Genomic DNA, 10,772 nt, shown 5'->3' on the forward strand with positions numbered 1-10,772 from the left:
CTCAGTGTACTCGAAAAAAAGTGGCAGGAGAAAGCATTCTTAGCTTGGCCAAATCTTGGGGGGAAATATTTACTGTTTATTTCACTATCAAGAATGATTCTACATGTAGATTTTTTTTTTTTTTAGGGAACTTTAGGAAAGTTTCCCTGTATTCCTAGTTTGTTGAAAGTTTTTTTTTATTTAATTTTTTTATTATGGAAGTATAGTTGACATACAATGTTATATTAGTTTCAGGCGTACCACGTAGTGATATGACACGTCTATATATTACTCACCATCTGCCACCGTACAGTGTCATTACAGTATTAGTGACTATGTTCCCTATGCTGTACTTTTCATTTCTGTGGCTTTTTTATCTTATAACTGAAAGTTTGTACCTCTTAATCCCCTTCACCTGTTTTGTCCATCCGCCCATCCACCTCCCCTCTGATGACCACCAGTTTGTTCTCTGTATTTAAGAGTCTATTTCTGCGGGGGGTTTTTTGTTTGTTTGTTTGTTCATTTGTTTTGTTTTTTAGATTCCATATGTAAGTGAAATCATATGGTATTTGTCTTTCTATCTGTCTGATTTCACTTAACGCAATACCGTCTGGGTTAATCCCTATTGTCACAAATGACAACGTCTTATATTTATGGCCGAGTCATGTTCCATTGTATGTATATGCCACATCTATTGATGGACACTTAGGTTTTTTCCTTGTCTTGGCTATTGTAAAAAATACCTCAGTAAACATAGAAAGATGGGGTGCACATAACTTTCTGGATTAGTGGTTTCCTTTACTTTGGGTAGATGCCCAGTGTTGGAATTATTGGATTGTATGGCATTTTTGTGTTTAACTTCTTGAGGAATCTTCGTTGTTTTCTACATTCCCGACAACGTAACACGAGTGTTCTCCGTATCTTCACCAACATTTATTATTTCTTGCTTTGTCAATACTAGCCATTCTCATTATGGTTTTGATTTATATTTCCCTGATGATGAGTGATGTTGAGCGTATCTTCATATTCCCGTGGTCAGCTGTATCTCTTCTTCGGAGAAATATCTATTCTGATCCCCTGCCCATGTTTTAGTTGAATTGTTGGTCTGTTTTTAAACTATATTGAGTTGTGTGAGTTCTTTATATATTTCGGATATTAATCCTTTATTAGATATATCATTTGCAAATACCTTCTATTCAGTAGGTTGTCTTTTCATTTAATTGGTGGTTTCCTTTGCTGTGCAAAAGCTTTTTATTTTGGGGTAATCCCAAAAGTTTATTTTTTTGCTTTTGTTTCCTTTGCCTCAGGAGACAGATCTAGAAATAAGTTGCTACAGCTGATGTCAGAGACATGACTGCCTGAGCCACCAGGTGTCCAACATTTAAACATTTTAAATAATATTATTGAATTATGCTCATCAAAGCTATGCTAAGCTGCACTCCCACAAGCAGTTTACAAGCATCTGTGTTTAGTCATAGTTTCCAACACTGAAGGTTAAAATATTTAATTTTCATAGATGCAAGAAGTGGAATAGAATACCTAGTTAAGTTTGCGTGTCCCTGAGCACTGCCGAGGCTTAATGGTTTCCATGTATGCATTGACTGCTTATATTTCTTGTCTGAATTGTCTCTTCATACTCTTTGCTCACTTCTATAATAAATATTTTGTCTTTTCCTGATTTGTAAGATAGTCTTATATATTCTTCATATCACTCTTTTATCTGTTAAAAATATTACATATATTTTAATTTGAGGGGTTTTTAAAAACTATACAGTATCTTTTGCTGGAGAGAAGTTTAAAGCACAGTTAAATCTGTTCATTTTTTTCTTTATATCTACTAGACTTCCCTAAGAATGATTTTCCCATCCAGACAGTACTTAAAGATTCTATTATATTTACTTCTGTGATTTTTATAACACTTTTTATTGTTTTACATCTTTAAATAATCTGACATTAGTTTTGGGTTATTATTTTGAGTTAAGCATAAGGTTCATTTTCCAAACAATAGGTAATTTTTCCAACAGTGTTTATCAAATACTCCATTACTACTTCCTCTCTAATGCCAAATTAAAACTAAATTTATGGGTTGCTTCTAGAATTTCCATCCTATTCCATTGATCTCTCATAGTCTTCTGTTGATACAGTGTTGTTTGGTTGTTGATGTCTTAAGCCATATTTTGGTATTTGCAGGCAAAATACTTCCAATTGCCTTTGCGATAAATTTTTTCTTGGTATTTGCACTTTGAGATGAACTTGAGAATATTAACAATATTTATAACAAAATCTGTATGGACTTTGGGATTGCATCAAATATATAGGTTGATTTGTAGCGAATCATAGTCTGACATCTTTGAGTCATTGCACATGATTTACATCTTGATTTTTAGAAATCCTTCTTTTAGTGATATTTGGCAAAAATTATTTGATTTTCTTCATGTAGGTTTTGCACAATTTTTGTTAGCTTTAGTCTTAGGATTTGTTTTTTGTTGTTCTAAAGTGAACTTATTGACAGGAAAGTCTTTTGTTCTGATATATGAGGCCAAGACTAAGATTAATAGCACTTATGATGTGATTCCATTTTCGTAAAGAATATATCTGTGTATATGAATATCTGCATGTACAGAAAATCTTTGAGTATAATTACTTATTTCATTCTCTGTCTCTATTAGGTTGATCTCTTTTGGGGTGGGAGCCATATTTTGGTGACTTCTATGTAACACCTACATAAAGCCTGGAACATATCAATAGATCAAAACATCTTTGTAAAAATGAATGAATTAATGAAATACAGGGATATTGAATGATTTACATAGAAAAGATAAGTATCTTTCCCCTGAATATATGGAATTATGGATTTTCTTAATTTCTTTCTGTATTTTCTGATTTTTCTCTTGTAATCATGTATTATTTTGTACTTCAAGAAAATAAAGAAAATGATTTTCACTTGGAAAAAAGAGAAAACCATAATGAAAGAGCACCACAGAGTGTATCTCTCATAACATTTGTAATTTTTAAAAAATTTATTTAGAAATTCCAATATAATTAACATTCAATGATGTATCAGTTTCAGCTGTACAATATAGTGAATCAACAATTCTATGCATTACTCAGTATAGTATAAGCATATTCTTAATCCCCACCACCTATTTCACCCTCCCTCCCTCCATCTTCCCTCTGGTAACCATCCATTTATTCTCTACAGTTAACAGTCTCATTTTTTGTTGTTGTCTTTTTTTTTCTTTGTGTGTTTCATTTCTTAAACTCCACATATGAGTGAAATCATATGGTACTTGTCTTTCTCTGAGTGGCTTATTTCACTTAGAATAATATTGTTGCAAATGGCAAGATTTCATTTTTTATGGCTGAGTAATATTCCATTGTGTATATATATGTATATATGTGTGTGTGTGTGTATATATCACATCTTCTTCATACATTCACCTATTGATAGACACTTGGATTGCTTCCATATCTTGGCTATTGTGAACAATGATGTAAGAAACATAGGGCTGCATATATCTTTTTGAATCAATGTTTTTATTTTCCTTGTATAAATACCCAGTAGGGGAATTATTGGACCATATAATAATTCCATTTTTAATTAAAAAAAGAGTTTTAAATTTACTTTTTTGAGAGAGAGAGAGAGACAATGAACGAGAGGCAAGAGGGGCAAAGGGAGAGGGAGAAGCAGGCTCCCTGCAGAGCAAGGACCTTGATGTGGGGCTCGATCCCAGGACCCTAGGATCACGACCTGAGCGAAAGGAGACGTTTAATGGACTGAGCCATCCAGGTGCCCATATTTTTAATTTTTTGAGGAACCTCCAAACTGTTTTCCAGAGTAGCTGTACCAGCTTGCATTCTCACCAATAGTACAGGAGGGTTCCTCTCCACATCCTCTCCAATGCTCATTTTATGTGTTTATCCATTCTGAGAGGTGCGAAGTGACATTTCATTGTGGCTTTGATTTGTATTTCCTGATGGTGAGTGATGGTGAACTAAAATGTCCATATTACCCAAAGCAATCTATACATTTAATGCAATCCCTATCAAAATACTAATAGCATTTATCGGAGAAGTAGAACAAATAAGCCTACAATGTGTATGGAACCCCGAAAGACCCTGAATAGCCAAAGTAATCTTGGGAAAGAAGAACAAAGCTGGGGGTATCACAATCCCAGATTTCAAGATATACTATAAAGCTGTAGTCTTCAAAGCAAAATGATACTGGCATGAAAAGACACAGAGATCAATGGAACAGAACAGAGAGCCCAGAAATAAACCCACAATTATATAGTCAATCAATCTTAGACAAGCAGGGGCGGGATTATGCAATGGGAAAAAGACGGTGTCTTCAACAGGTGGCGCTGGGCAAACTGGACGGCTACATGCCAAAGAATGAAACTGGACCACTTCCTCACACCACACACAGAAATAAACTCAAAATGGATGAAAGACCTAAACGGGAGACCTGAAACCATAAAAACCCCAGAGGCGGGCACGGGCAGCAATGTCTCTGACATTGACCGTGGCAACATTTTTCTAGATCGGTCTCCCGAGGCAAGGGGAACCAAAGCAAAAATAAGCTATTGGGACCAGATCAAAATAAAAAGCTTTTTGGGGGATCCCTGGGTGGCACAGCGGTTTGGCGCCTGCCTTTGGCCCAGGGCGCGATCCTGGAGTCCCGGGATCGAATCCCACGTCGGGCTCCCGGTGCATGGAGCCTGCTTCTCCCTCTGCCTGTGTCTCTGCCTCTCTCTCTCTCTCTCTCTGTGACTATCATAAATTAAAAAAAAAAAAAAAAAAAAAAAAAAAAAAAGCTTTTTGCACAGCGAAGGAAACAACCAACAAAACTCAAAGGCAACCTACTGAATGGGAGAAGACATCTAGACAAATGATATATCCTTAAAAGGAGTCAATGGTACACGGAAATTTAAAAAAAGAGAAATGTGTAGACTAGAAACAGCTAGAGCGGCAGGTGAGCCACCCCCCTGGATAGCTGGTCATTCCCCCCTCAGAGGCTCGGTTTTGCCACCTGAAAAACGGGACTGTTTCTGCCCTGCCGTTGTCTGAGGTGGGGTGAGGACGGGTTTGCTTGGCCCTGCCGGGTCCAGGCCTCAGCACAGGCCGCGCGGCAGGGGGCATTAGGGGGCAGCCAGGGAGAGCGGCTCGTCACTCCCTGAGGTGGCTTTACATGGTGATGACATACGGTGCAGGCTGCTCCGACGCCCAGGGCCACCAGGCCAATAATACACGCAGCTGGCAGGGGACCGCCGGCCCCACTTCCTCGGGGACTAGATGACCGTGACCCCCGAGTCCTGGTTTGCATGTAAATAATGAGCGAGGGTCCCATCGGCTGCCCACATCCTTGAGGACAGAGTGAAACAGGAATGAGAAAGACAAATTAGGGTATGTCTAGAATATTAGACTATGAGGGCACCAGTGTAGATCTGTGCAAGGAAGCATAAGTCACCCGCCTAGTTTTGCTTTCTCTGGAGACGCACAGTGTTGGCGTGTTTCTAGACCTGAGGTAAAAAGAATTTTTTTTCTTGGTATGATGATTACCAAGTAACGAAAAATTAATAATAAGCTTCTCTGGAGGAGCCTGATGCCTGGATTCCAGGGCCTGGCAGCGGAGCCCTCCGGACCCTCCCAGCACTAAGCCGCGCCCCGGGGACTGGACCCCATGGGGCTCCCAGGGAGGGCGGCGGAGGGTGCGCTTGGGCCAGCTTGGGCTCTCCCCTCTTTAACCTCAAAGCTCCCGGTTTGCTTTCTCAAACATTTTAAGGACACAGAGCCCTCCGTGCGCCCCGTATTTCCCCGTTGGACCGGGGCGCAGGGCTGCCCAGCACCACGGCCTCCGCTATGTGCCCCCCCCACTTCAACATTTTGATGGGCAATTTTTTAAAAAGATTTTATTATTATTTATTTATTCATGAGAAACAGAGAGACAGAGAGGTGGAGACACAGGCAAAGGGAGAAGCGGGACCCATGCAGGGAACCCGACGTGGGACTCGATCCCGGGTCTCCAGGGTCACGCCCTGGGCCCAAGGCGGCGCTGAGCACCACCCCCCCCCCCCCGGCCCCAGGCTGCCCTGATTGACAAGTTCTTTTTTTTTTTTTTTAATTTTTATTTATTTATGATAGTCACACAGAGAGAGAGAGAGAGAGAGAGAGAGAGAGAGAGGCAGAGGGAGAAGCAGGCTCCATGCACCGGGAGCCCAACGTGGGATTCGATCCCGGGTCTCCAGGATCGTGCCCTGGGCCAAAGGCAGGCGCCAAACCGCTGCGCCACCCAGGGATCCCTGATTGACAAGTTCTAGAGCAGAGGTAGGCTCACAGCTAAGGGGGGAAGGCACAGAGGCTCGCCACTGCCCCCAGGCATACACAGCACTGCCCCACCATTGACGTCCCCACCGCGTGGTACCTTGGTTACAATCGATGAACATACCTTGACCTCTAACCGCCAAGGCCTGCTGTTGACTTGGGGGCTCACTCTTGGTATCGCACATTCTGCGGGTTCGGACAAACCCATCGTGACCCGTTATCCCTCGTTGTGGTATCCTACAGAACAGCTCCCCTGCCTTCAAAGTCCCCTGCGCTCCCCTAGTCCTCCCTCCCCCGCCCCCCAAGCCCCGGGAAACCACCGATCTTTTCCCTGTCTCCATAGTTTTCCGGTTCCCAGACCGGAATTGGAATCAAACCCAACTGGCTTCCTTTACTCAGCGACGTGTCCGTAGGTTACGTCCATGGTCTTGCACGGCCGGTAGCTCATCTCTCCGTAGTGCCTGTGTGTGGATGGACCGCAGCGTGCTGACCCGTTTCCCTGCGGCAGGACGTCCTGGTCACTTCCGAATTTTGTCCATTATGAACACAGCCGTTACAAACACCTGTGTGTGGGCTTTGTGTGAACAGAAGTTCTCAACTCCTTTGGGCAAATACCAGGGAGCAGGACCGCCAGGCGGAATGCTGAGGGTCAGGTTAGTTTTGCAAGAAATTGCCCAACGGTCTTCCTGATGGCTCCACTGTTTGCTTTCCCATCGACAGCGGACGTGGACTCCGGTTGCTCCACATGCTGCCAGCGTTTGGTGTTGTCGGGGTCGCAGATTCCAGCTGTGCTCGTGGCACGCAGTCATGTCATGCCTCACCTTCCCCCTCTTCATTGTGGAGACTATAAACACGTGCAGTAGATGGGAAAGTACATACTCCCTCGCCACATCCAGCCCCCGACTCCCACCGTCACCCACTCACGGCCTTCTGCTTCAGCTCGACTTGCACCTCCGCCTCTTTACACGGTCACAGACTGGGGAACGGGGTGTGTTTTGGCGAGGAATCCAGCCCTGGTAAGATTCCACGGCTCGGAGAGCCGGGCCTGAATCATGACGAGACCATGACCGTGTCAAAGCCAGGAAAAGAGGGAAAACCAGGCTACTGAAGAAAACCCCAGAAGCCACAGTAGCCGTCTGCAAGGTTTTGGCAAGACAAGGAACAGAGTTAACAGAAAGCTCAGGAACTCCAGGGAGACAAATTTGGGGTATGACTTAAGGAAGGATGTTCAAAGCACAGAGGACAGTATGCAAGGAATTCAGCAAATGCCAAATACTCCAGGGGGCAGAGGCTGGGACCAGCACTAGGCGTGTGGTCCAAGGACACTTCAGCCTTACAGGCAATGATTTAATGATCTATTTCAAGGGGAAATACATTCAAGTTTGCCTCTATTAAGAGCAAAAACAAACAAAAAACCCAAAAAACTAGAGAAAGGCATTTCCCACAATGAGGAGCACCTCCAGATGGAAGTTCTTCGTCCCTAGAGATGGGTCCGACTGAAGCCCCTGGACACAGCACGACTACCCAGTCTGGACAGCGGAAGAACCACTCAGATGCTGACCGAGGTGCAGGGAGCCTGGTTTACCGGGTCTGGAGGGGGGCCTGACAGCTTCTTAAAACAATTCATAATGTTTAAATCTTGACTGGACTATTGATGTCCAACAGATATAAGAAAAGATGCTCAACATCCCTAGTCATCAGGGCAAATGCAAATCAAAGCTACGATGAAGTATCACCTCACAACTGTCAGGACGGCTGGTATCAAAAACCAGGGGCCCCTGGGGGGCTCACTTGGTCCAGCGTCCAAGACTTGATTTCGACTCAAGGCATGATTTCAGGGTGTGAGACTGAGCCCCACGTTGGGCTCCAAGCTGGGGCTGGAGCCTGCTTAAGATTCTCTCCCTCTCCCTCTGCACCCCCAACCTGTGCACGCTCTCTCTCTCTCTCTCTCTCTCTCAAAAAACCCCAAAAACAAACCCCAAAGGATAACAGAACTTTATCCTTTGGGGTGAAGACGTGGCATAATCAGGACCTTTGTGCGCTGTCGGCAGAAACGTAAATGGTACAGCTGGTATAGAAAACAGCGTGAAGATTCCTCAAAAATGATAAAAAGAATGGAAATCGAGATCTCAGAGAGAGCTGCACTCCCGCGTTCATTGCGCGTCGTTCGCGACAAGCCACGGCGTGTAAGTGGCCTAAGTGAGTCCCTGTGGATAAAGGAATAAAGAGGACGTGGAATACACGGGACAGTGGAGCCTTCAGCTTTTAATTAGAAGGAAATCCTGCCATTCGCAGCCCCTGGAGGGACCTGGGGGACATTACGCCGAGCGAGGTAAGGCGGGCACAGGAGGACAGACACCGCGTGACCCCACGTGCGGAGGACTCGCAGTAGTCAAACAGGGAGCAGAAGGTGGTTGCAGGGGCCGGAGGGACGAGGAGATGGGAGGCTGCTCTTCAACAGTGTAGAGTCTCAACTAGGCAAGCCGGTGACGACCTAGGCGCTGCTGTGTCACCCTGTGCCTCCAGGGGACCTACCGCATCGTCCGCTTAAAAATCCGTTCAGTGGGTGGAGCTCATAGTCAGTGTTTTCGCCACCATTAAAAAAAAAGGGAATTATTATAACTATTTCCTTAGATGTGGTGATATTCTGGTTACGTCTTTACGAGGTCTTTCTCTTTTAGGGTTACTGACGGACCAGGTGCAGGTGGAATGACACGACGGAGGGGGTCTCGGTGGGGCGGCCGTGGAGGAGGGTACAGATGACACACACCCGGCCGGGGGTGGTCGTTGAAGCTGGGCGATGGGAGCGTGGAGTTCACTATGTTCTTCTGCTCATCGGTCTGAGATGCTCCGCAAGGAAGAAAAACAACCCTCCCCCGGGGGTTCGAGGCCTGGCTGGACGGAGCTGGGAGGAGGGGGACGGAGGGCCACTTGCACGGAGACGATTTCCACACATACACCTACAGCCTGTGCCATCGCCCGCCCTTTGGCTGGGCCTAGCATCCCGTGTCGAGGCTTCTTTGTTCCTTAAACGGCCTCTTTCCCCACAAAAATATAGGAAGAGGCTCGTTTTATTTTGAAAAATGAAATAAATAAATGCTTCATCTCTTTATCCAACAATTGTTGATTGAATTTCTTTTCTTTTTTTTTTTTTTGGTTGATTCCATTTCTGCTCTGTGCCAGGCACTGTGCCAGGTTCTACGGAAGTGGTTCTCAAAGTGGGTGGTCTGTGGACCCCTGGGGGTCCCTGAGATATTTTCAAGGGGCCCACAAGGTAGAGAGTATTTTATGATTTACGGGGACTCGGGGTAATGCTAAGACGTCCCGGGCCTCTGACAGTCTCTCCGTACGCGGGCTGACGGGTGCAGGAGCAAAGGGCGGAAAGCTGGACGCTGGGCACTCACCGAGCGGGCGCCCAAAGTCCTAGGGATCATTGTGTTCTTCGTGCCTCTAGCTCACCACCACCACCACCACCACCACCACAATCCACTTACACTTTAGAAAGTCCCTAACGAAGCAGTAAAAATTGTCAGTAAATCCCCGCCATCGGGGACTCCTCTTTTGAAGGTGCCCCCAGGGCTGTCCTGCTGCGTGCCAGGCCGACGGCGTCCCTCTAAGGCGTCTGCGGGTGTTTCCACGGTGAGCTGAACCGGCTGCTTTTTTTTTTTTTCTCATGGAACATCACTTTCACTTCAAAGAAAGCCTGACACGTAAAACTACGGTTTTTTAGACTTGGGTGTTTGGCAGACATCTTCTGAAAAATGAACAAAATGAGCCTCTCTCGTCAAAGAAAACCACTGGCAGGATGGCACGTGCCCGATGATGAAATTCAAGATTTCAAGGTAAACACTAGAGTTTTGGGAAAACTCCACCACCACGAGCCTGACAGCTTCTCAGGAGTTACAGACTTCTGGTGAGATCAGTGGCGATATTAGAAATTTGATTTCCGATATCGTGTAAGTACATCGACACTTGGAAGCTCTGACTTAATGAACCGTTATTTTCCATATGACCAGGGCACGGGGTCACGACATCCATTCCGAGCGCAAGATGGATTTTACAGGGCAGGCCTGCTTCTACCTGGAAGGCGGGAAATAGCATCGCTCCCACCCTGACAGCAGGAAAAAGCCAGGTAAGCTACCAAGTCGAGAATGTTCTCGAGCTATCAGGGAGCAGAGGTGCTAGGACAGCTCGGTGGCTACGGAAATCTAAGGAAAGGCGGGAACCTGCAGGCGTGTGACATGAGTAAGCTCCGTGTGTCATGCAAGAGGGAAAAAGGATCCAGCTACAATTGTTGGCAAGTTGTTAACCGCCTGAGTGTGGACTCACGTAAGAATATAGAACTGGGGGTGCCTGGGGGGCTCCGTCCGTGAAGCGTCTGCCCTGGGCTCAGGTCATGATCGCGGGGGCCTGCGATGGAGCCCAGGGCTGGGCTCCCTGCTTCTCCTTCTCCGCCTGCTTGTGTTCGC

This window comes from Vulpes vulpes, chromosome 1, assembly GCF_048418805.1.
Source record: "Vulpes vulpes isolate BD-2025 chromosome 1, VulVul3, whole genome shotgun sequence".
Taxonomy (NCBI): domain Eukaryota; kingdom Metazoa; phylum Chordata; class Mammalia; order Carnivora; family Canidae; genus Vulpes; species Vulpes vulpes.